The 26,355-nt window shown below is 50.1% G+C and overlaps 1 pseudogene; it reads left to right on the top strand.

Annotated features, from left to right (window-relative positions):
• Positions 1-26,355, top strand: part of LOC115134864 (SH3 and multiple ankyrin repeat domains protein 3-like) — an 81,362-nt pseudogene that overhangs the window by 2,385 nt on the left and 52,622 nt on the right.

The raw sequence follows: 26,355 nt of genomic DNA, 5'->3' as shown, positions 1-26,355 counted from the left end.
CTCCTCCATCTCTATATTTATATTTTTGTAATTTAGCAGACACTCTTATCCAGAGTGATGTACAGGAGCATTTAGGGTTAAGTGCCTTGCTCAAGGGCACATCGACTAATATTTCACCTAATTGGCTCAGGGTTTTGAACCAGCGAACTTTCCATTACTGTCCAAACGCTCTTAACTGCTGGGCTACCTGCCTCTCTCTCCCCTCTCTGTCTCTACATCTCTTTCTTACTCTACTTTTTTTCTCTTGCTCTCTTCCTTTCCCTACCTCTAAACACTAAAGCTATGAAGGCTGGAGAGAGAGGGAGAGACTAGTCTGTAGCTTTCCTCCTGATCAACAAACAGTTGACATGGAGTCTACTGTAGAGCCAATAGCTTTCTTTTCAATGTTTCAATTTGTCTACCTTTTTCTCCTCCTTTTCCAATTTCCATCAGTCAACTTTCCCCCACTCTAGATGTATCCCTCCCTCTCTCCTCTCTTGTCTTCTTCTTTCTCTCCCTCCATCTTCCCATGTGCCTCAGATAAAATTGAATAGAATGTCTTTCATAGTGGGGTCATGTCACACACACACACACACACACACACACACATTGCAGGTGCCTCTGGGAGTTCTCCTTTTTAAGTGGTATAGTCAGACTCAATTGGATTAAATGAAGGGTGTGTGTAGTTCACGGTAGCTCTATCCTAAGGTGTGTGTGTGTGTGTGTGTGTGTGTGTGTGTGTGTGTGTGTGTGTGTGTGTAATCTGATTTTCAGTGTGAGAGTGATTCAAGTAATATGGTTGAGTGAAAGGGTCTCTCCCTGTCACACCACCTCACCGTTCCTACATAGTCCATCTGTAAATAGCCCACCCAATCGACCTACCTCATCCCCATATTGTTTTTATTTACTTTGCTACTCTTTAGTAGACCAGTATCACTACTTTACACACCATCATCTGCTCATCATCATCTGCTCATCTATCACTCCAGTTAATCTGCTAAATTGTAATTACTTCGCTACTATGTCCTATTTATTGCCTTACCTCCTCAAGCCATTTGCACACACTGTAGAAAAACTTTCTTTTTTTTCCTATTGTGTTATTGACTGTACGCTTGTTTATTCCATGTGTAACTCTGTGTTGTTTCTGTCGCACTGCTTTGCTTTATCTTGGTCAGGTCGCAGTTGTAAATGAGAACTTGTTCTCAACTGACCTTCCTGGTTGAATAAAGGTGAAATAAATCAAAATAAGCCATCACTCACTCTATTATAAACACACATTCACTTACAGGCTGCTGTGTGTATCTACTTCTATGTGTACCTCTATGAGCTTAAGGTGTGTTCTCTTTTCCATGGCAGATGTGCGTGGGTGATACTCTCACGTTTCAGTGTACCTTACGGTGGATTCCAAAATTAATACTGTATGTGTATTTCTTGTGTTCAAACATCTATCCATGTTTGGATATTTGGTCATTCTCTCTGTGTATTCCCAGCTGAGACGCCTATTGAGGAGTTCACCCCAACACCTGCATTCCCTGCCCTCCAGTACCTGGAGTCTGTCGACGTGGAGGGAGTGGCCTGGAGGGCTGGGCTTAGGACAGGAGACTTCCTCATAGAGGTAACTACACCCCCTCTCCTCTTCTCCTGTCTCTTCTCCAACCCCATGGACTAGCCCCACTGCCTCTCAGGTCTCTGTCTGCTGACCTCCAGCCGTGTGTATATGTGTGTGTGGCATTCGTGCGTGTGTGTGTTCCAGGTGCACGGAGTGAACGTGGTGAAGGTGGGCCATAAGCAGGTGGTGTCTCTGATCAGACAGGGGGGCAACAGTTTGCTGATGAAGGTGGTTTCTGTCACACGCAAACCTGAGTCTGAGGAGGTGGTCCGCAAGAAAGGTGAGCAGCATGTCCCTCATCAAGTTGCTATGAGTCAGATATAATGAGTATCTACACTCCTGGGATTATATCATGTATATCTGGGCCTGTATCCACAAAGCGTCTCGGAGTAGAAGTGGTGATCTAGGATCAGTTTAGCCTTTTAGATCATAATTAATAAGATTAAATGGACAAATCCTAGATCAGCACTCCTACTCTGAGATGCTTTGTGTTGATACTCGCCCTGGTGTGATGGAATGGACAAGTTGAAAAATGGGACTTCCACTACTGCCTGTCCTTCATTGCAGATGTAATCTCCTCTCCTTCAGTTCAGTGTCACATTATTAGCTGGTCCATGTATTTGATCTCTGGCATATAGCCATTAGGTTCTTTAATACTAGGTTCTGTATTAGTATGTTATCATGGATATGGCAGTTGGCACTAGATGACCTGATATATTTGAGAAGGATCTGAATGTTCCTGTCATCAAGGTGATTTCACCACTTTGCCACACTGTAAATTCATGTGGTTTCCATGTCAACGGCATCTCATCTCATCCCTGTGCTAAACAGCTCCCACTCTCTCCTGCTACGAAGACCTCGGGAAAGTGTATGTGTGTGTGTCTCCTTGGGTGAGCGAGACAGACAGATACACTTGTAGGATCTTAATTTGATCACCCGGTTGCAGGAGAACTTAGGTGTATTTGAGGTTTTAGTTGGTTTACTATTTTTGTGAGAACTTTTGGTACTCACAAGTATAGGAAAAGGTGTCCACACACACACACACACAGAGAGAGCGAGAGAGTGAGAGAAAGTGAGAGACAGGAAGTGTGAGAGAGAGACAGAGAGAGAAAGATATAACAGTCGATATGGAGGTCTCTGAGTAATCAGTCTGTGATTGGAACTGAACATGACAGACATGCATTGTTGCTGGGATTGAAGTTGCGTGAATCCACCCAATAAGGACGATTTGCATATCCAGGATCAGTGGTGTAAAGTACTTAAGTAAAAATACTTTAAAGTAAAGGGTATATGTACTTTACTTTACTATTACTTTACTATTTATATTTTTGACATCTTTTACTTTTACTCCACTACATTCCTGAAGAAAATAATGTACATTATACTGCATACATTTTCCCTGACACCCAAAAGTACTCATTACATTTTGAATGTTTAGCGGGACAGGAAAATGGTCCAATTCACTCACTTAAAGAGAACATTCCTGGTCTTCCCTACTGCATCTGACCTGGCAGACTCACTAAACACAAATTATTTGTATTGGAGTGTGCCCCTGGCTATCTGTAAATTTAAATATAAGGAATTTGAAATGATTTATACTTTTACTTTTGATACTTTAGTATATTTTAGCAATTATGTTTACATTTGATACTAAAGTATATTTAAAACCAAATGCTTTTTTACTTTTACTCAAGTAGGATTTACTGGGTGACTTTCACTTTTACTTGAGTCACTTTCTACTCAAGTATGAAAATTGGGTACTTTTTCCACCACTGTCCAGGATGTTGTATTTTCCCAAGAAGTCATTTTTGACAATTAAAATGGAATATGTCTTATTTAAGTAATGCTTTGACAGTGGTTAAAGACAGACAACAGTAATACACTTGATTACACTGAGATGACGGTGTATTTATACACCTTATTTGAAGAAATGAGTTTGTTCTGAAGATCTACCGTTTGGTTATGATGAAGTCCCCACTGACTCAGGTCAGGAGTGTACAGTGTGTGTTTGGGGCAGTATAGAGTGTGAGAGGGCGGAGACAGAAACGGATCAGAGAGTTGTGCTGAACGCGGAACAAGGGAGATCTCGGTTTGGTTATGATGAAGTCCCCACTGACTCAGGTCAGGAGTGTACAGTGTGTGTTTGGGGCAGTATAGAGTGTGAGAGGGCGGAGACAGAAACGGATCAGAGAGTTGTGCTGAACGCGGAACAAGGGAGATCTCGGTTTGGTTATGATGAAGTCCCCACTGACTCAGGTCAGGAGTGTACAGTGTGTTTTGGGGCAGTATAGAGTGTGAGAGGCGGAGACAGAAACGGATCAGAGAGTTGTGCTGAACGCGGAACAAGGGAGATCTCGGTTTGGTTATGATGAAGTCCCCACTGACTCAGGTCAGGAGTGTACAGTGTGTGTTTGGGGCAGTATAGAGTGTGAGAGGGCGGAGACAGAAACGGATCAGAGAGTTGTGCTGAACGCGGAACAAGGGAGATCTCGGTTTGGTTATGATGAAGTCCCCACTGACTCAGGTCAGGAGTGTACAGTGTGTGTTTGGGGCAGTATAGAGTGTGAGAGGCGGAGACAGAAACGGATCAGAGAGTTGTGCTGAACGCGGAACAAGGGAGATCTCGGTTTGGTTATGATGAAGTCCCCACTGACTCAGGTCAGGAGTGTACAGTGTGTGTTTGGGGCAGTATAGAGTGTGAGAGGGCGGAGACAGAAACGGATCAGAGAGTTGTGCTGAACGCGGAACAAGGGAGATCTCGGTTTGGTTATGATGAAGTCCCCACTGACTCAGGTCAGGAGTGTACAGTGTGTGTTTGGGGCAGTATAGAGTGTGAGAGGCGGAGACAGAAACGGATCAGAGAGTTGTGCTGAACGCGGAACAAGGGAGATCTCGGTTTGGTTATGATGAAGTCCCCACTGACTCAGGTCAGGAGTGTACAGTGTGTGTTTGGGGCAGTATAGAGTGTGAGAGGCGGAGACAGAAACGGATCAGAGAGTTGTGCTGAACGCGGAACAAGGGAGATCTCGGTTTGGTTATGATGAAGTCCCCACTGACTCAGGTCAGGAGTGTACAGTGTGTGTTTGGGGCAGTATAGAGTGTGAGAGGCGGAGACAGAAACGGATCAGAGAGTTGTGCTGAACGCGGAACAAGGGAGATCTCGGTTTGGTTATGATGAAGTCCCCACTGACTCAGGTCAGGAGTGTACAGTGTGTGTTTGGGGCAGTATAGAGTGTGAGAGGGCGGAGACAGAAACGGATCAGTGAGGTGTGCTGAACGCGGAACAAGGGAGATCTCGGTTTGGTTATGATGAAGTCCCCACTGACTCAGGTCAGGAGTGTACAGTGTGTGTTTGGGGCAGTATAGAGTGTGAGAGGGCGGAGACAGAAACGGATCAGAGAGTTGTGCTGAACGCGGAACAAGGGAGATCTCGGTTTGGTTATGATGAAGTCCCCACTGACTGTCAGGTCAGGAGTGTACAGTGTGTGTTTGGGGCAGTATAGAGTGTGAGAGGGCGGAGACAGAAACGGATCAGAGAGTTGTGCTGAACGCGGAACAAGGGAGATCTCGGTTTGGTTATGATGAAGTCCCCACTGACTCAGGTCAGGAGTGTACAGTGTGTGTTTGGGGCAGTATAGAGTGTGAGAGGGCGGAGACAGAAACGGATCAGAGAGTTGTGCTGAACGCGGAACAAGGGAGATCTCGGTTTGGTTATGATGAAGTCCCCACTGACTCAGGTCAGGAGTGTACAGTGTGTGTTTGGGGCAGTATAGAGTGTGAGAGGCGGAGACAGAAACGGATCAGAGAGTTGTGCTGAACGCGGAACAAGGGAGATCTCGGTTTGGTTATGATGAAGTCCCCACTGACTCAGGTCAGGAGTGTACAGTGTGTGTTTGGGGCAGTATAGAGTGTGAGAGGGCGGAGACAGAAACGGATCAGAGAGTTGTGCTGAACGCGGAACAAGGGAGATCTCGGTTTGGTTATGATGAAGTCCCCACTGACTCAGGTCAGGAGTGTACAGTGTGTGTTTGGGGCAGTATAGAGTGTGAGAGGCGGAGACAGAAACGGATCAGAGAGTTGTGCTGAACGCGGAACAAGGGAGATCTCGGTTTGGTTATGATGAAGTCCCCACTGACTCAGGTCAGGAGTGTACAGTGTGTGTTTGGGGCAGTATAGAGTGTGAGAGGCGGAGACAGAAACGGATCAGAGAGTTGTGCTGAACGCGGAACAAGGGAGATCTCGGTTTGATTATGATGAAGTCCCCACTGACTCAGGTCAGGAGTGTACAGTGTGTGTTTGGGGCAGTATAGAGTGTGAGAGGGCGGAGACAGAAACGGATCAGAGAGTTGTGCTGAACGCGGAACAAGGGAGATCTCGGTTTGGTTATGATGAAGTCCCCACTGACTCAGGTCAGGAGTGTACAGTGTGTGTTTGGGGCAGTATAGAGTGTGAGAGGGCGGAGACAGAAACGGATCAGAGAGTTGTGCTGAACGCGGAACAAGGGAGATCTCGGTTTGGTTATGATGAAGTCCCCACTGACTCAGGTCAGGAGTGTACAGTGTGTGTTTGGGGCAGTATAGAGTGTGAGAGGCGGAGACAGAAACGGATCAGAGAGTTGTGCTGAACAGCGGAACAAGGGAGATCTCGGTTTGGTTATGATGAAGTCCCCACTGACTCAGGTCAGGAGTGTACAGTGTGTTTGGGGCAGTATAGAGTGTGAGAGGCGGAGACAGAAACGGATCAGTGAGTGTGCTGAACGCGGAACAAGGAGATCTCGGTTTGGTTATGATGAAGTCCCCACTGACTCAGGTCAGGAGTGTACAGTGTGTGTTTGGGGCAGTATAGAGTGTGAGAGGCGGAGACAGAAACGGATCAGAGAGTTGTGCTGAACGCGGAACAAGGAGATCTCGGTTTGGTTATGATGAAGTCCCCACTGACTCAGGTCAGGAGTGTACAGTGTGTGTTTGGGGCAGTATAGAGTGTGAGAGGGCGGAGACAGAAACGGATCAGAGAGTTGTGCTGAACGCGGAACAAGGGAGATCTCGGTTTGGTTATGATGAAGTCCCCACTGACTCAGGTCAGGAGTGTACAGTGTGTGTTTGGGGCAGTATAGAGTGTGAGAGGGCGGAGACAGAAACGGATCAGAGAGTTGTGCTGAACGCGGAACAAGGGAGATCTCGTTTGGTTATGATGAAGTCCCCACTGACTCAGGTCAGGAGTGTACAGTGTGTGTTTGGGGCAGTATAGAGTGTGAGAGGCGGAGACAGAAACGGATCAGTGAGTGTGCTGAACGCGGAACAAGGGAGATCTCGGTTTGGTTATGATGAAGTCCCCACTGACTCAGGTCAGGAGTGTACAGTGTGTGTTTGGGGCAGTATAGAGTGTGAGAGGGCGGAGACAGAAACGGATCAGAGAGTTGTGCTGAACGCGGAACAAGGAGATCTCGGTTTGGTTATGATGAAGTCCCCACTGACTCAGGTCAGGAGTGTACAGTGTGTGTTTGGGGCAGTATAGAGTGTGAGGGCGGAGACAGAAACGGATCAGAGAGTTGTGCTGAACGCGGAACAAGGGAGATCTCGGTTTGGTTATGATGAAGTCCCCACTGACTCAGGTCAGGAGTGTACAGTGTGTGTTTGGGGCAGTATAGAGTGTGAGAGGCGGAGACAGAAACGGATCAGAGAGTTGTGCTGAACGCGGAACAAGGAGATCTCGGTTTTGGTTATGATGAAGTCCCCACTGACTCAGGTCAGGAGTGTACAGTGTGTGTTTGGGGCAGTATAGAGTGTGAGAGGCGGAGACAGAAACGGATCAGAGAGTTGTGCTGAACGCGGAACAAGGGAGATCTCGGTTTGGTTATGATGAAGTCCCCACTGACTCAGGTCAGGAGTGTACAGTGTGTGTTTGGGGCAGTATAGAGTGTGAGAGGCGGAGACAGAAACGGATCAGAGAGTTGTGCTGAACGCGGAACAAGGGAGATCTCGGTTTGGTTATGATGAAGTCCCCACTGACTCAGGTCAGGAGTGTACAGTGTGTTTTGGGGCAGTATAGAGTGTGAGAGGCGGAGACAGAAACGGATCAGAGAGTTGTGCTGAACGCGGAACAAGGAGATCTCGGTTTGGTTATGATGAAGTCCCCACTGACTCAGGTCAGGAGTGTACAGTGTGTGTTTGGGGCAGTATAGAGTGTGAGAGGGCGGAGACAGAAACGGATCAGAGAGTTGTGCTGAACGCGGAACAAGGGAGATCTCGGTTTGATTATGATGAAGTCCCCACTGACTCAGGTCAGGAGTGTACAGTGTGTGTTTGGGGCAGTATAGAGTGTGAGAGGGCGGAGACAGAAACGGATCAGAGAGTTGTGCTGAACGCGGAACAAGGGAGATCTCGGTTTGGTTATGATGAAGTCCCCACTGACTCAGGTCAGGAGTGTACAGTGTGTGTTTGGGGCAGTATAGAGTGTGAGGGGCGGAGACAGAAACGGATCAGAGAGTTGTGCTGAACGGAACAAGGGAGATCTCGGTTTGGTTATGATGAAGTCCCCACTGACTCAGGTCAGGAGTGTACAGTGTGTGTTTGGGGCAGTATAGAGTGTGAGAGGGCGGAGACAGAAACGGATCAGAGAGTTGTGCTGAACGCGGAACAAGGAGATCTCGGTTTGGTTATGATGAAGTCCCCACTGACTCAGGTCAGGGAGTGTACAGTGTGTGTTTGGGGCAGTATAGAGTGTGAGAGGGCGGAGACAGAAACGGATCAGAGAGTTGTGCTGAACGCGGAACAAGGGAGATCTCGGTTTGGTTATGATGAAGTCCCCACTGACTCAGGTCAGGAGTGTACAGTGTGTGTTTGGGGCAGTATAGAGTGTGAGAGGGCGGAGACAGAAACGGATCAGAGAGTTGTGCTGAACGCGGAACAAGGGAGATCTCGGTTTGGTTATGATGAAGTCCCCACTGACTCAGGTCAGGAGTGTACAGTGTGTGTTTGGGGCAGTATAGAGTGTGAGAGGGCGGAGACAGAAACGGATCAGAGAGTTGTGCTGAACGCGGAACAAGGGAGATCTCGGTTTGGTTATGATGAAGTCCCCACTGACTCAGGTCAGGAGTGTACAGTGTGTGTTTGGGGCAGTATAGAGTGTGAGAGGCGGAGACAGAAACGGATCAGAGAGTTGTGCTGAACAGCGGAACAAGGGAGATCTCGGTTTGGTTATGATGAAGTCCCCACTGACTCAGGTCAGGAGTGTACAGTGTGTGTTTGGGGCAGTATAGAGTGTGAGAGGCGGAGACAGAAACGGATCAGAGAGTTGTGCTGAACGCGGAACAAGGGAGATCTCGGTTTGGTTATGATGAAGTCCCCACTGACTCAGGTCAGGAGTGTACAGTGTGTGTTTGGGGCAGTATAGAGTGTGAGAGGGCGGAGACAGAAACGGATCAGAGAGTTGTGCTGAACGCGGAACAAGGGAGATCTCGGTTTGGTTATGATGAAGTCCCCACTGACTCAGGTCAGGAGTGTACAGTGTGTGTTTGGGGCAGTATAGAGTGTGAGAGGCGGAGACAGAAACGGATCAGAGAGTTGTGCTGAACGGGAACAAGGGAGATCTCGGTTTGGTTATGATGAAGTCCCCACTGACTCAGGTCAGAGTGTACAGTGTGTGTTTGGGGCAGTATAGAGTGTGAGAGGCGGAGACAGAAACGGATCAGAGAGTTGTGCTGAACGCGGAACAAGGGAGATCTCGGTTTTGGTTATGATGAAGTCCCCACTGACTCAGGTCAGGAGTGTACAGTGTGTGTTTGGGGCAGTATAGAGTGTGAGAGGGGGCGGAGACAGAAACGGATCAGAGAGTTGTGCTGAACGCGGAACAAGGGAGATCTCGGTTTGGTTATGATGAAGTCCCCACTGACTCAGGTCAGGAGTGTACAGTGTGTTTTGGGGCAGTATAGAGTGTGAGAGGGCGGAGACAGAAACGGATCAGAGAGTTGTGCTGAACGCGGAACAAGGGAGATCTCGGTTTGGTTATGATGAAGTCCCCACTGACTCAGGTCAGGAGTGTACAGTGTGTGTTTGGGGCAGTATAGAGTGTGAGAGGCGGAGACAGAAACGGATCAGAGAGTTGTGCTGAACGCGGAACAAGGGAGATCTCGGTTTGGTTATGATGAAGTCCCCACTGACTCAGGTCAGGAGTGTACAGTGTGTGTTTGGGGCAGTATAGAGTGTGAGAGGGCGGAGACAGAAACGGATCAGAGAGTTGTGCTGAACGGAACAAGGGAGATCTCGGTTTGGTTATGATGAAGTCCCCACTGACTCAGGTCAGGAGTGTACAGTGTGTGTTTGGGGCAGTATAGAGTGTGAGAGGGCGGAGACAGAAACGGATCAGAGAGTTGTGCTGAACGCGGAACAAGGGAGATCTCGGTTTGGTTATGATGAAGTCCCCACTGACTCAGGTCAGGAGTGTACAGTGTGTGTTTGGGGCAGTATAGAGTGTGAGAGGGCGGAGACAGAAACGGATCAGAGAGTTGTGCTGAACGCGGAACAAGGGAGATCTCGGTTTGGTTATGATGAAGTCCCCACTGACTCAGGTCAGGAGTGTACAGTGTGTGTTTGGGGCAGTATAGAGTGTGAGAGGGCGGAGACAGAAACGGATCAGAGAGTTGTGCTGAACGCGGAACAAGGAGATCTCGGTTTGGTTATGATGAAGTCCCCACTGACTCAGGTCAGGAGTGTACAGTGTGTGTTTTGGGGCAGTATAGAGTGTGAGAGGCGGAGACAGAAACGGATCAGAGAGTTGTGCTGAACGCGGAACAAGGGAGATCTCGGTTTGGTTATGATGAAGTCCCCACTGACTCAGGTCAGGAGTGTACAGTGTGTGTTTGGGGCAGTATAGAGTGTGAGAGGCGGAGACAGAAACGGATCAGAGAGTTGTGCTGAACGCGGAACAAGGAGATCTCGGTTTGGTTATGATGAAGTCCCCACTGACTCAGGTCAGGAGTGTACAGTGTGTGTTTGGGGCAGTATAGAGTGTGAGAGGCGGAGACAGAAACGGATCAGAGAGTTGTGCTGAACGCGGAACAAGGGAGATCTCGGTTTGGTTATGATGAAGTCCCCACTGACTCAGGTCAGGAGTGTACAGTGTGTGTTTGGGGCAGTATAGAGTGTGAGAGGCGGAGACAGAAACGGATCAGAGAGTTGTGCTGAACGCGGAACAAGGGAGATCTCGGTTTGATTATGATGAAGTCCCCACTGACTCAGGTCAGGAGTGTACAGTGTGTGTTTGGGGCAGTATAGAGTGTGAGAGGGCGGAGACAGAAACGGATCAGAGAGTTGTGCTGAACGCGGAACAAGGAGATCTCGGTTTGGTTATGATGAAGTCCCCACTGACTCAGGTCAGAGTGTACAGTGTGTGTTTGGGGCAGTATAGAGTGTGAGAGGGCGGAGACAGAAACGGATCAGAGAGTTGTGCTGAACGCGGAACAAGGGAGATCTCGGTTTGGTTATGATGAAGTCCCCACTGACTCAGGTCAGGAGTGTACAGTGTGTGTTTGGGGCAGTATAGAGTGTGAGAGGCGGAGACAGAAACGGATCAGAGAGTTGTGCTGAACGCGGAACAAGGAGATCTCGGTTTGGTTATGATGAAGTCCCCACTGACTCAGGTCAGAGTGTACAGTGTGTTTTGGGGCAGTATAGAGTGTGAGAGGCGGAGACAGAAACGGATCAGAGAGTTGTGCTGAACGGTCTCGGTTTGGTTATGATGAAGTCCCCACTGACTCAGGTCAGGAGTGTACAGTGTGTGTTTGGGGCAGTATAGAGTGTGAGAGGCGGAGACAGAAACGGATCAGAGAGTTGTGCTGAACGCGGAACAAGGAGATCTCGGTTTGGTTATGATGAAGTCCCCACTGACTCAGGTCAGGAGTGTACAGTGTGTGTTTGGGGCAGTATAGAGTGTGAGAGGGCGGAGACAGAAACGGATCAGAGAGTTGTGCTGAACGCGGAACAAGGGGAGATCTCGGTTTGGTTATGATGAAGTCCCCACTGACTCAGGTCAGGAGTGTACAGTGTGTGTTTGGGGCAGTATAGAGTGTGAGAGGCGGAGACAGAAACGGATCAGAGAGTTGTGCTGAACGCGGAACAAGGGAGATCTCGGTTTGGTTATGATGAAGTCCCCACTGACTCAGGTCAGGAGTGTACAGTGTGTGTTTGGGGCAGTATAGAGTGTGAGAGGCGGAGACAGAAACGGATCAGAGAGTTGTGCTGAACGCGGAACAAGGGAGATCTCGGTTTGGTTATGATGAAGTCCCCACTGACTCAGGTCAGGAGTGTACAGTGTGTGTTTGGGGCAGTATAGAGTGTGAGAGGGCGGAGACAGAAACGGATCAGAGAGTTGTGCTGAACGCGGAACAAGGGAGATCTCGGTTTGGTTATGATGAAGTCCCCACTGACTCAGGTCAGGAGTGTACAGTGTGTGTTTGGGGCAGTATAGAGTGTGAGAGGCGGAGACAGAAACGGATCAGAGAGTTGTGCTGAACGCGGAACAAGGGAGATCTCGGTTTGGTTATGATGAAGTCCCCACTGACTCAGGTCAGGAGTGTACAGTGTGTGTTTGGGGCAGTATAGAGTGTGAGAGGCGGAGACAGAAACGGATCAGAGAGTTGTGCTGAACGCGGAACAAGGAGATCTCGGTTTGGTTATGATGAAGTCCCCACTGACTCAGGTCAGGAGTGTACAGTGTGTGTTTGGGGCAGTATAGAGTGTGAGAGGCGGAGACAGAAACGGATCAGAGAGTTGTGCTGAACGCGGAACAAGGAGATCTCGGTTTGGTTATGATGAAGTCCCCACTGACTCAGGTCAGGAGTGTACAGTGTGTGTTTGGGGCAGTATAGAGTGTGAGAGGCGGAGACAGAAACGGATCAGAGAGTTGTGCTGAACGCGGAACAAGGGAGATCTCGGTTTGGTTATGATGAAGTCCCCACTGACTCAGGTCAGGAGTGTACAGTGTGTGTTTGGGGCAGTATAGAGTGTGAGAGGGCGGAGACAGAAACGGATCAGAGAGTTGTGCTGAACGCGGAACAAGGAGATCTCGGTTTGGTTATGATGAAGTCCCCACTGACTCAGGTCAGGAGTGTACAGTGTGTGTTTGGGGCAGTATAGAGTGTGAGAGGGCGGAGACAGAAACGGATCAGAGAGTTGTGCTGAACGCGGAACAAGGAGATCTCGGTTTGGTTATGATGAAGTCCCCACTGACTCAGGTCAGGAGTGTACAGTGTGTGTTTGGGGCAGTATAGAGTGTGAGAGGCGGAGACAGAAACGGATCAGAGAGTTGTGCTGAACGCGGAACAAGGAGATCTCGGTTTGGTTATGATGAAGTCCCCACTGACTCAGGTCAGGAGTGTACAGTGTGTGTTTGGGGCAGTATAGAGTGTGAGAGGCGGAGACAGAAACGGATCAGAGAGTTGTGCTGAACGCGGAACAAGGGAGATCTCGGTTTGGTTATGATGAAGTCCCCACTGACTCAGGTCAGGAGTGTACAGTGTGTGTTTGGGGCAGTATAGAGTGTGAGGGCGGAGACAGAAACGGATCAGAGAGTTGTGCTGAGCGGAACAAGGAGATCTCGGTTTGGTTATGATGAAGTCCCCACTGACTCAGGTCAGGAGTGTACAGTGTGTGTTTGGGGCAGTATAGAGTGTGAGAGGCGGAGACAGAAACGGATCAGAGAGTTGTGCTGAACGCGGAACAAGGAGATCTCGGTTTGGTTATGATGAAGTCCCCACTGACTCAGGTCAGGAGTGTACAGTGTGTGTTTGGGGCAGTATAGAGTGTGAGAGGCGGAGACAGAAACGGATCAGAGAGTTGTGCTGAACGCGGAACAAGGGAGATCTCGGTTTGGTTATGATGAAGTCCCCACTGACTCAGGTCAGGAGTGTACAGTGTGTGTTTGGGGCAGTATAGAGTGTGAGAGGCGGAGACAGAAACGGATCAGAGAGTTGTGCTGAACGCGGAACAAGGAGATCTCGGTTTGGTTATGATGAAGTCCCCACTGACTCAGGTCAGGAGTGTACAGTGTGTTTTGGGGCAGTATAGAGTGTGAGAGGCGGAGACAGAAACGGATCAGAGAGTTGTGCTGAACGCGGAACAAGGAGATCTCGGTTTGGTTATGATGAAGTCCCCACTGACTCAGGTCAGGAGTGTACAGTGTGTGTTTGGGGCAGTATAGAGTGTGAGAGGCGGAGACAGAAACGGATCAGAGAGTTGTGCTGAACGCGGAACAAGGGAGATCTCGGTTTGGTTATGATGAAGTCCCCACTGACTCAGGTCAGGAGTGTACAGTGTGTTTTGGGGCAGTATAGAGTGTGAGAGGCGGAGACAGAAACGGATCAGAGAGTTGTGCTGAACGCGGAACAAGGGAGATCTCGGTTTGGTTATGATGAAGTCCCCACTGACTCAGGTCAGGAGTGTACAGTGTGTGTTTGGGGCAGTATAGAGTGTGAGAGGGCGGAGACAGAAACGGATCAGAGAGTTGTGCTGAACGCGGAACAAGGGAGATCTCGGTTTGGTTATGATGAAGTCCCCACTGACTCAGGTCAGGAGTGTACAGTGTGTGTTTGGGGCAGTATAGAGTGTGAGAGGCGGAGACAGAAACGGATCAGAGAGTTGTGCTGAACGCGGAACAAGGAGATCTCGGTTTGGTTATGATGAAGTCCCCACTGACTCAGGTCAGGAGTGTACAGTGTGTTTTGGGGCAGTATAGAGTGTGAGGGCGGAGACAGAAACGGATCAGAGAGTTGTGCTGAACGCGGAACAAGGGAGATCTCGGTTTGGTTATGATGAAGTCCCCACTGACTCAGGTCAGGAGTGTACAGTGTGTGTTTGGGGCAGTATAGAGTGTGAGAGGCGGAGACAGAAACGGATCAGAGAGTTGTGCTGAACGCGGAACAAGGAGATCTCGGTTTGGTTATGATGAAGTCCCCACTGACTCAGGTCAGGAGTGTACAGTGTGTGTTTGGGGCAGTATAGAGTGTGAGAGGGCGGAGACAGAAACGGATCAGAGAGTTGTGCTGAACGCGGAACAAGGGAGATCTCGGTTTGGTTATGATGAAGTCCCCACTGACTCAGGTCAGGAGTGTACAGTGTGTGTTTGGGGCAGTATAGAGTGTGAGAGGGCGGAGACAGAAACGGATCAGAGAGTTGTGCTGAACGGGAACAAGGGAGATCTCGGTTTGGTTATGATGAAGTCCCCACTGACTCAGGTCAGGAGTGTACAGTGTGTGTTTGGGGCAGTATAGAGTGTGAGAGGCGGAGACAGAAACGGATCAGAGAGTTGTGCTGAACGCGGAACAAGGAGATCTCGGTTTGGTTATGATGAAGTCCCCACTGACTCAGGTCAGGAGTGTACAGTGTGTGTTTGGGGCAGTATAGAGTGTGAGAGGCGGAGACAGAAACGGATCAGAGAGTTGTGCTGAACGCGGAACAAGGAGATCTCGGTTTGGTTATGATGAAGTCCCCACTGACTCAGGTCAGGAGTGTACAGTGTGTGTTTGGGGCAGTATAGAGTGTGAGAGGCGGAGACAGAAACGGATCAGAGAGTTGTGCTGAACGCGGAACAAGGGAGATCTCGGTTTGGTTATGATGAAGTCCCCACTGACTCAGGTCAGGAGTGTACAGTGTGTGTTTGGGGCAGTATAGAGTGTGAGAGGCGGAGACAGAAACGGATCAGAGAGTTGTGCTGAACGCGGAACAAGGGAGATCTCGGTTTGGTTATGATGAAGTCCCCACTGACTCAGGTCAGGAGTGTACAGTGTGTGTTTGGGGCAGTATAGAGTGTGAGAGGCGGAGACAGAAACGGATCAGAGAGTTGTGCTGAACGCGGAACAAGGGAGATCTCGGTTTGGTTATGATGAAGTCCCCACTGACTCAGGTCAGGAGTGTACAGTGTGTGTTTGGGGCAGTATAGAGTGTGAGAGGCGGAGACAGAAACGGATCAGAGAGTTGTGCTGAACGCGGAACAAGGGAGATCTCGGTTTGGTTATGATGAAGTCCCCACTGACTCAGGTCAGGAGTGTACAGTGTGTGTTTGGGGCAGTATAGAGTGTGAGAGGCGGAGACAGAAACGGATCAGAGAGTTGTGCTGAACGCGGAACAAGGAGATCTCGGTTTGGTTATGATGAAGTCCCCACTGACTCAGGTCAGGAGTGTACAGTGTGTGTTTGGGGCAGTATAGAGTGTGAGAGGGGCGGAGACAGAAACGGATCAGAGAGTTGTGCTGAACGCGAACAAGGGAGATCTCGGTTTGGTTATGATGAAGTCCCCACTGACTCAGGTCAGGAGTGTACAGTGTGTGTTTGGGGCAGTATAGAGTGTGAGAGGCGGAGACAGAAACGGATCAGAGAGTTGTGCTGAACGCGGAACAAGGGAGATCTCGGTTTGGTTATGATGAAGTCCCCACTGACTCAGGTCAGGAGTGTACAGTGTGTGTTTGGGGCAGTATAGAGTGTGAGAGGCGGAGACAGAAACGGATCAGAGAGTTGTGCTGAACGCGGAACAAGGGAGATCTCGGTTTGGTTATGATGAAGTCCCCACTGACTCAGGTCAGGAGTGTACAGTGTGTGTTGGGGCAGTATAGAGTGTGAGAGGCGGAGACAGAAACGGATCAGAGAGTTGTGCTGAACGCGGAACAAGGGAGATCTCGGTTTGGTTATGATGAAGTCCCCACTGACTCAGGTCAGGAGTGTACAGTGTGTGTTTGGGGCAGTATAGAGTGTGAGAGGCGGAGACAGAAACGGATCAGAGAGTTGTGCTGAACGGGAACAAGGAGATCTCGGTTTGGTTATGATGAAGTCCCCACTGACTCAGGTCAGGAGTGTACAGTGTGTGTTTGGGGCAGTATAGAGTGTGAGGGCGGAGACAGAAACGGATCAGAGAGTTGTGCTGAACAGCGGAACAAGGGAGATCTCGGTTTGGTTATGATGAAGTCCCCACTGACTCAGGTCAGAGTGTACAGTGTGTGTTTGGGGCAGTATAGAGTGTGAGAGGCGGAGACAGAAACGGATCAGAGAGTTGTGCTGAACGCGGAACAAGGGAGATCTCGGTTTGATTATGATGAAGTCCCCACTGACTCAGGTCAGGAGTGTACAGTGTGTGTTTGGGGCAGTATAGAGTGTGAGAGGCGGAGACAGAAACGGATCAGAGAGTTGTGCTGAACGCGGAACAAGGGAGATCTCGGTTTGGTTATGATGAAGTCCCCACTGACTCAGGTCAGGAGTGTACAGTGTGTGTTTGGGGCAGTATAGAGTGTGAGAGGGCGGAGACAGAAACGGATCAGAGAGTTGTGCTGAACGCGGAACAAGGAGATCTCGGTTTGGTTATGATGAAGTCCCCACTGACTCAGGTCAGGAGTGTACAGTGTGTGTTTGGGGCAGTATAGAGTGTGAGAGGCGGAGACAGAAACGGATCAGAGAGTTGTGCTGAACGCGGAACAAGGGAGATCTCGGTTTGGTTATGATGAAGTCCCCACTGACTCAGGTCAGGAGTGTACAGTGTGTTTTGGGGCAGTATAGAGTGTGAGAGGGCGGAGACAGAAACGGATCAGAGAGTTGTGCTGAACGCGGAACAAGGGAGATCTCGGTTTGGTTATGATGAAGTCCCCACTGACTCAGGTCAGGAGTGTACAGTGTGTGTTTGGGGCAGTATAGAGTGTGAGGGCGGAGACAGAAACGGATCAGAGGTTGTGCTGAGCGCGGAACAAGGAGATCTCGGTTTGGTTATGATGAAGTCCCCACTGACTCAGGTCAGGAGTGTACAGTGTGTGTTTGGGGCAGTATAGAGTGTGAGAGGCGGAGACAGAAACGGATCAGAGAGTTGTGCTGAACGCGGAACAAGGGAGATCTCGGTTTGGTTATGATGAAGTCCCCACTGACTCAGGTCAGGAGTGTACAGTGTGTGTTTGGGGCAGTATAGAGTGTGAGAGGCGGAGACAGAAACGGATCAGAGAGTTGTGCTGAACGCGGAACAAGGGAGATCTCGGTTTGGTTATGATGAAGTCCCCACTGACTCAGGTCAGGAGTGTACAGTGTGTGTTTGGGGCAGTATAGAGTGTGAGAGGCGGAGACAGAAACGGATCAGAGAGTTGTGCTGAACGCGGAACAAGGGAGATCTCGGTTTGGTTATGATGAAGTCCCCACTGACTCAGGTCAGGAGTGTACAGTGTGTGTTTGGGGCAGTATAGAGTGTGAGAGGCGGAGACAGAAACGGATCAGAGAGTTGTGCTGAGCGCGGAACAAGGAGATCTCGGTTTGGTTATGATGAAGTCCCCACTGACTCAGGTCAGGAGTGTACAGTGTGTGTTTGGGGCAGTATAGAGTGTGAGAGGCGGAGACAGAAACGGATCAGAGAGTTGTGCTGAAGCGGAACAAGGGAGATCTCGGTTTGGTTATGATGAAGTCCCCACTGACTCAGGTCAGGAGTGTACAGTGTGTGTTTGGGGCAGTATAGAGTGTGAGAGGCGGAGACAGAAACGGATCAGAGAGTTGTGCTGAACAGCGGAACAAGGAGATCTCGGTTTGGTTATGATGAAGTCCCCACTGACTCAGGTCAGGAGTGTACAGTGTGTGTTTGGGGCAGTATAGAGTGTGAGAGGGCGGAGACAGAAACGGATCAGAGAGTTGTGCTGAACGCGGAACAAGGGAGATCTCGGTTTGGTTATGATGAAGTCCCACTGACTCAGGTCAGGAGTGTACAGTGTGTGTTTGGGGCAGTATAGAGTGTGAGAGGCGGGAGACAGAAACGGATCAGAGAGTTGTGCTGAACGCGGAACAAGGAGATCTCGGTTTGGTTATGATGAAGTCCCCACTGACTCAGGTCAGGAGTGTACAGTGTGTGTTTGGGGCAGTATAGAGTGTGAGAGGCGGAGACAGAAACGGATCAGAGAGTTGTGCTGAACGCGGAACAAGGGAGATCTCGGTTTGGTTATGATGAAGTCCCCACTGACTCAGGTCAGGAGTGTACAGTGTGTTTTGGGGCAGTATAGAGTGTGAGAGGCGGAGACAGAAACGGATCAGAGAGTTGTGCTGAAGCGGAACAAGGGAGATCTCGGTTTGGTTATGATGAAGTCCCCACTGACTCAGGTCAGGAGTGTACAGTGTGTGTTTGGGGCAGTATAGAGTGTGAGAGGGCGGAGACAGAACGGATCAGAGAGTTGTGCTGAACGCGGAACAAGGGAGATCTCGGTTTGGTTATGATGAAGTCCCCACTGACTCAGGTCAGGAGTGTACAGTGTGTGTTTGGGGCAGTATAGAGTGTGAGAGGCGGAGACAGAAACGGATCAGAGAGTTGTGCTGAACGCGGAACAAGGGAGATCTCGGTTTGGTTATGATGAAGTCCCCACTGACTCAGGTCAGGAGTGTACAGTGTGTGTTTGGGGCAGTATAGAGTGTGAGAGGCGGAGACAGAAACGGATCAGAGAGTTGTGCTGAACGGGAACAAGGAGATCTCGGTTTGGTTATGATGAAGTCCCCACTGACTCAGGTCAGGAGTGTACAGTGTGTGTTTGGGGCAGTATAGAGTGTGAGAGGCGGAGACAGAAACGGATCAGAGAGTTGTGCTGAACGCGGAACAAGGGAGATCTCGGTTTGGTTATGATGAAGTCCCCACTGACTCAGGTCAGGAGTGTACAGTGTGTTTGGGGCAGTATAGAGTGTGAGAGGCGGAGACAGAAACGGATCAGAGAGTTGTGCTGAACGCGGAACAAGGGAGATCTCGGTTTGGTTATGATGAAGTCCCCACTGACTCAGGTCAGGAGTGTACAGTGTGTGTTTGGGGCAGTATAGAGTGTGAGAGGCGGAGACAGAAACGGATCAGAGAGTTGTGCTGAACGCGGAACAAGGGAGATCTCGGTTTGGTTATGATGAAGTCCCCACTGACTCAGGTCAGGAGTGTACAGTGTGTGTTTGGGGCAGTATAGAGTGTGAGAGGCGGAGACAGAAACGGATCAGAGAGTTGTGCTGAACGCGGAACAAGGGAGATCTCGGTTTGGTTATGATGAAGTCCCCACTGACTCAGGTCAGGAGTGTACAGTGTGTTTTGGGGCAGTATAGAGTGTGAGGGCGGAGACAGAAACGGATCAGAGAGTTGTGCTGAACGCGGAACAAGGGAGATCTCGGTTTGGTTATGATGAAGTCCCCACTGACTCAGGTCAGGAGTGTACAGTGTGTGTTTGGGGCAGTATAGAGTGTGAGAGGCGGAGACAGAAACGGATCAGAGAGTTGTGCTGAGCGCGGAACAAGGGAGATCTCGGTTTGGTTATGATGAAGTCCCCACTGACTCAGGTCAGGAGTGTACAGTGTGTGTTTGGGGCAGTATAGAGTGTGAGAGGCGGAGACAGAAACGGATCAGAGAGTTGTGCTGAACAGCGGAACAAGGGAGATCTCGGTTTGGTTATGATGAAGTCCCCACTGACTCAGGTCAGGAGTGTACAGTGTGTGTTTGGGGCAGTATAGAGTGTGAGAGGCGGAGACAGAAACGGATCAGAGAGTTGTGCTGAACGCGGAACAAGGGAGATCTCGGTTTGGTTATGATGAAGTCCCCACTGACTCAGGTCAGGAGTGTACAGTGTGTGTTTGGGGCAGTATAGAGTGTGAGAGGGCGGAGACAGAAACGGATCAGAGAGTTGTGCTGAACGCGGAACAAGGGAGATCTCGGTTTGGTTATGATGAAGTCCCCACTGACTCAGGTCAGGAGTGTACAGTGTGTGTTTGGGGCAGTATAGAGTGTGAGAGGCGGAGACAGAAGCGGATCAGAGAGTTGTGCTGAGCGCGGAACAAGGGAGATCTCGGTTTGGTTATGATGAAGTCCCCACTGACTCAGGTCAGGAGTGTACAGTGTGTGTTTGGGGCAGTATAGAGTGTGAGAGGCGGAGACAGAAACGGATCAGAGAGTTGTGCTGAAGCGGAACAAGGGAGATCTCGGTTTGGTTATGATGAAGTCCCCACTGACTCAGGTCAGGTGTACAGTGTGTGTTTGGGGCAGTATAGAGTGTGAGAGGCGGAGACAGAAACGGATCAGAGAGTTGTGCTGAACGCGGAACAAGGGAGATCTCGGTTTGGTTATGATGAAGTCCCCACTGACTCAGGTCAGGAGTGTACAGTGTGTGTTTGGGGCAGTATAGAGTGTGAGAGGGCGGAGACAGAAACGGATCAGAGAGTTGTGCTGAACGCGGAACAAGGGAGATCTCGGTTTGGTTATGATGAAGTCCCCACTGACTCAGGTCAGGAGTGTACAGTGTGTGTTTGGGGCAGTATAGAGTGTGAGAGGCGGAGACAGAAACGGATCAGAGAGTTGTGCTGAACGCGGAACAAGGGAGATCTCAGTTTGGTTATGATGAAGTCCCCACTGACTCCAGGTCAGGAGTGTACAGTGTGTTTGGGGCAGTATAGAGTGTGAGAGGCGGAGACAGAAAACGGATCAGAGAGTTGTGCTGAGAACAAGGGAGATCTCGGTTTTGGTTATGATGAAGTCCCCACTGACTCAGGTCAGGAGTGTACAGTGTGTGTTTGGGGCAGTATAGAGTGTGAGAGGGCGGAGACAGAAACGGATCAGAGAGTTGTGCTGAACGCGGGAACAAGGGAGATCTCGGTTTGGTTATGATGAAGTCCCCACTGACTCAGGTCAGGAGTGTACAGTGTGTGTTTGGGGCAGTATAGAGTGTGAGAGGCGGAGACAGAAACGGATCAGAGAGTTGTGCTGAACGCGGAACAAGGGAGATCTCGGTTTGGTTATGATGAAGTCCCCACTGACTCAGGTCAGGTGTACAGTGTGTGTTTGGGGCAGTATAGAGTGTGAGAGGGCGGAGACAGAAACGGATCAGAGAGTTGTGCTGAACGAACAAAGGGAGATCTCGGTTTGGTTATGATGAAGTCCCCACTGACTCAGGTCAGGAGTGTACAGTGTGTGTTTGGGGCAGTATAGAGTGTGAGAGGCGGAGACAGAACGGATCAGAGAGTTGTGCTGAGCGCGGAACAAGGGGAGATCTCGGTTTGGTTATGATGAAGTCCCCACTGACTCAGGTCAGGAGTGTACAGTGTGTGTTTGGGGCAGTATAGAGTGTGAGGGCGGAGACAGAAACGGATCAGAGAGTTGTGCTGAACGGGAACAAGGGAGATCTCGGTTTGGTTATGATGAAGTCCCCACTGACTCAGGTCAGGAGTGTACAGTGTGTGTTTGGGGCAGTATAGAGTGTGAGAGGCGGAGACAGAAACGGATCAGAGAGTTGTGCTGAACGCGGAACAAGGGAGATCTCGGTTTGGTTATGATGAAGTCCCCACTGACTCAGGTCAGGAGTGTACAGTGTGTTTTGGGGCAGTATAGAGTGTGAGAGGCGGAGACAGAAACGGATCAGAGAGTTGTGCTGAACGCGGAACAAGGGAGATCTCGGTTTGGTTATGATGAAGTCCCCACTGACTCAGGTCAGGAGTGTACAGTGTGTGTTTGGGGCAGTATAGAGTGTGAGAGGGCGGAGACAGAAACGGATCAGAGAGTTGTGCTGAACGCGGAACAAGGGAGATCTCGGTTTGGTTATGATGAAGTCCCCACTGACTCAGGTCAGGAGTGTACAGTGTGTGTTTGGGGCAGTATAGAGTGTGAGAGGCGGAGACAGAAACGGATCAGAGAGTTGTGCTGAACGCGGAACAAGGGAGATCTCGGTTTGGTTATGATGAAGTCCCCACTGACTCAGGTCAGGAGTGTACAGTGTGTGTTTGGGGGCAGTATAGAGTGTGAGAGGGCGGAGACAAGAAACGGATCAGTGAGTTGTGCTGAACGCGGAACAAGGGAGATCTCGGTTTGGTTATGATGAAGTCCCCACTGACTCAGGTCAGGAGTGTACAGTGTGTGTTTGGGGCAGTATAGAGTGTGAGAGGCGGAGACAGAAACGGATCAGAGAGTTGTGCTGAACGCGGAACAAGGAGATCTCGGTTTGGTTATGATGAAGTCCCCACTGACTCAGGTCAGGAGTGTACAGTGTGTGTTTGGGGCAGTATAGAGTGTGAGAGGCGGAGACAGAAACGGATCAGAGAGTTGTGCTGAGCGGAACAAGGGAGATCTCGGTTTGGTTATGATGAAGTCCCCACTGACTCAGGTCAGGAGTGTACAGTGTGTTTTGGGGCAGTATAGAGTGTGAGAGGCGGAGACAGAAACGGATCAGAGAGTTGTGCTGAACGCGGAACAAGGAGATCTCGGTTTGGTTATGATGAAGTCCCCACTGACTCAGGTCAGGAGTGTACAGTGTGTGTTTGGGGCAGTATAGAGTGTGAGAGGGCGGAGACAAACGGATCAGAGAGTTGTGCTGAACGCGGAACAAGGGAGATCTCGGTTTGGTTATGATGAAGTCCCCACTGACTCAGGTCAGGAGTGTACAGTGTGTGTTTGGGGCAGTATAGAGTGTGAGAGGCGGAGACAGAAACGGATCAGAGAGTTGTGCTGAACGCGGAACAAGGGAGATCTCGGTTTGGTTATGATGAAGTCCCCACTGACTCAGGTCAGGAGTGTACAGTGTGTGTTTGGGGCAGTATAGAGTGTGAGAGGCGGAGACAGAAACGGATCAGAGAGTTGTGCTGAACGCGGAACAAGGGAGATCTCGGTTTGGTTATGATGAAGTCCCCACTGACTCAGGTCAGGAGTGTACAGTGTGTGTTTGGGGCAGTATAGAGTGTGAGAGGCGGAGACAGAAACGGATCAGAGAGTTGTGCTGAACGCGGAACAAGGGAGATCTCGGTTTGGTTATGATGAAGTCCCCACTGACTCAGGTCAGGAGTGTACAGTGTGTGTTTGGGGCAGTATAGAGTGTGAGAGGCGGAGACAGAAACGGATCAGAGAGTTGTGCTGAACGCGGAACAAGGAGATCTCGGTTTGGTTATGATGAAGTCCCCACTGACTCAGGTCAGGAGTGTACAGTGTGTGTTTGGGGCAGTATAGAGTGTGAGAGGCGGAGACAGAAACGGATCAGAGAGTTGTGCTGAAGCGGAACAAGGGAGATCTCGGTTTGGTTATGATGAAGTCCCCACTGACTCAGGTCAGGAGTGTACAGTGTGTGTTTGGGGCAGTATAGAGTGTGAGAGGGGAGACAGAAACGGATCAGAGAGTTGTGCTGAACGCGGAACAAGGGAGATCTCGGTTTGGTTATGATGAAGTCCCCACTGACTCAGGTCAGGAGTGTACAGTGTGTGTTTGGGGCAGTATAGAGTGTGAGAGGGCGGAGACAGAAACGGATCAGAGAGTTGTGCTGAACGCGGAACAAGGAGATCTCGGTTTGGTTATGATGAAGTCCCCACTGACTCAGGTCAGGAGTGTACAGTGTGTGTTTGGGGCAGTATAGAGTGTGAGAGGCGGAGACAGAAACGGATCAGAGAGTTGTGCTGAACGCGGAACAAGGAGATCTCGGTTTGGTTATGATGAAGTCCCCACTGACTCAGGTCAGGAGTGTACAGTGTGTGTTTGGGGCAGTATAGAGTGTGAGAGGCGGAGACAGAAGCGGATCAGAGAGTTGTGCTGAACGGAACAAGGGAGATCTCGGTTTGGTTATGATGAAGTCCCCACTGACTCAGGTCAGGAGTGTACAGTGTGTGTTGGGGCAGTATAGAGTGTGAGAGGCGGAGACAGAAACGGATCAGAGAGTTGTGCTGAACGGGAACAAGGGAGATCTCGGTTTGGTTATGATGAAGTCCCCACTGACTCAGGTCAGGAGTGTACAGTGTGTGTTTGGGGCAGTATAGAGTGTGAGAGGGCGGAGACAGAAACGGATCAGAGAGTTGTGCTGAACGCGGAACAAGGAGATCTCGGTTTGGTTATGATGAAGTCCCCACTGACTCAGGTCAGGAGTGTACAGTGTGTGTTTGGGGCAGTATAGAGTGTGAGAGGGCGGAGACAGAAACGGATCAGAGAGTTGTGCTGAACGCGGAACAAGGGAGATCTCGGTTTGGTTATGATGAAGTCCCCACTGACTCAGGTCAGGAGTGTACAGTGTGTGTTTGGGGCAGTATAGAGTGTGAGAGGCGGAGACAGAAACGGATCAGAGAGTTGTGCTGAACGCGGAACAAGGGAGATCTCGGTTTGGTTATGATGAAGTCCCCACTGACTCAGGTCAGGAGTGTACAGTGTGTGTTTGGGGCAGTATAGAGTGTGAGAGGCGGAGACAGAAACGGATCAGAGAGTTGTGCTGAGCGGAACAAGGGAGATCTCGGTTTGGTTATGATGAAGTCCCCACTGACTCAGGTCAGGAGTGTACAGTGTGTGTTTGGGGCAGTATAGAGTGTGAGAGGGCGGAGACAGAAACGGATCAGAGAGTTGTGCTGAACGCGGAACAAGGAGATCTCGGTTTGGTTATGATGAAGTCCCCACTGACTCAGGTCAGGAGTGTACAGTGTGTGTTTGGGGCAGTATAGAGTGTGAGAGGCGGAGACAGAAACGGATCAGAGAGTTGTGCTGAACGCGGAACAAGGAGATCTCGGTTTGGTTATGATGAAGTCCCCACTGACTCAGGTCAGGAGTGTACAGTGTGTGTTTGGGGCAGTATAGAGTGTGAGAGGGCGGAGACAGAAACGGATCAGAGAGTTGTGCTGAACGCGGAACAAGGGAGATCTCGGTTTGGTTATGATGAAGTCCCCACTGACTCAGGTCAGGAGTGTACAGTGTGTGTTTGGGGCAGTATAGAGTGTGAGAGGGCGGAGACAGAAACGGATCAGAGAGTTGTGCTGAACGCGGAACAAGGAGATCTCGGTTTGGTTATGATGAAGTCCCCACTGACTCAGGTCAGGAGTGTACAGTGTGTTTTGGGGCAGTATAGAGTGTGAGAGGGCGGGAGACAGAAACGGATCAGAGAGTTGTGCTGAACGCGGAACAAGGGAGATCTCGGTTTGGTTATGATGAAGTCCCCACTGACTCAGGTCAGGAGTGTACAGTGTGTGTTTGGGGCAGTATAGAGTGTGAGAGGGCGGAGACAGAAACGGATCAGAGAGTTGTGCTGAACGCGGAACAAGGGAGATCTCGGTTTGGTTATGATGAAGTCCCCACTGACTCAGGTCAGGGAGTGTACAGTGTGTGTTTGGGGCAGTATAGAGTGTGAGAGGCGGAGACAGAAACGGATCAGAGAGTTGTGCTGAACGCGGAACAAGGGAGATCTCGGTTTGGTTATGATGAAGTCCCCACTGACTCAGGTCAGGAGTGTACAGTGTGTGTTTGGGGCAGTATAGAGTGTGAGAGGCGGAGACAGAAACGGATCAGAGAGTTGTGCTGAACGCGGAACAAGGGAGATCTCGGTTTGGTTATGATGAAGTCCCCACTGACTCAGGTCAGGAGTGTACAGTGTGTGTTTGGGGCAGTATAGAGTGTGAGAGGGCGGAGACAGAAACGGATCAGAGAGTTGTGCTGAACGCGGAACAAGGGAGATCTCGGTTTGGTTATGATGAAGTCCCCACTGACTCAGGTCAGGAGTGTACAGTGTGTGTTTGGGGCAGTATAGAGTGTGAGAGGCGGAGACAGAAACGGATCAGTGAGGTGTGCTGAACGCGGAACAAGGGAGATCTCGGTTTGGTTATGATGAAGTCCCCACTGACTCAGGTCAGGAGTGTACAGTGTGTGTTTGGGGCAGTATAGAGTGTGAGAGGGCGGAGACAGAAACGGATCAGAGAGTTGTGCTGAACGCGGAACAAGGGAGATCTCGGTTTGGTTATGATGAAGTCCCCACTGACTCAGGTCAGGAGTGTACAGTGTGTGTTTGGGGCAGTATAGAGTGTGAGAGGC

The sequence above is a fragment of the Oncorhynchus nerka genome, linkage group LG9a (genome assembly GCF_034236695.1).
Source record: "Oncorhynchus nerka isolate Pitt River linkage group LG9a, Oner_Uvic_2.0, whole genome shotgun sequence".
NCBI lineage: Eukaryota > Metazoa > Chordata > Actinopteri > Salmoniformes > Salmonidae > Oncorhynchus > Oncorhynchus nerka.
Note: the sequence above shows the minus strand (reverse complement) of the source record. Positions and strands in the feature narration are given on the sequence as shown.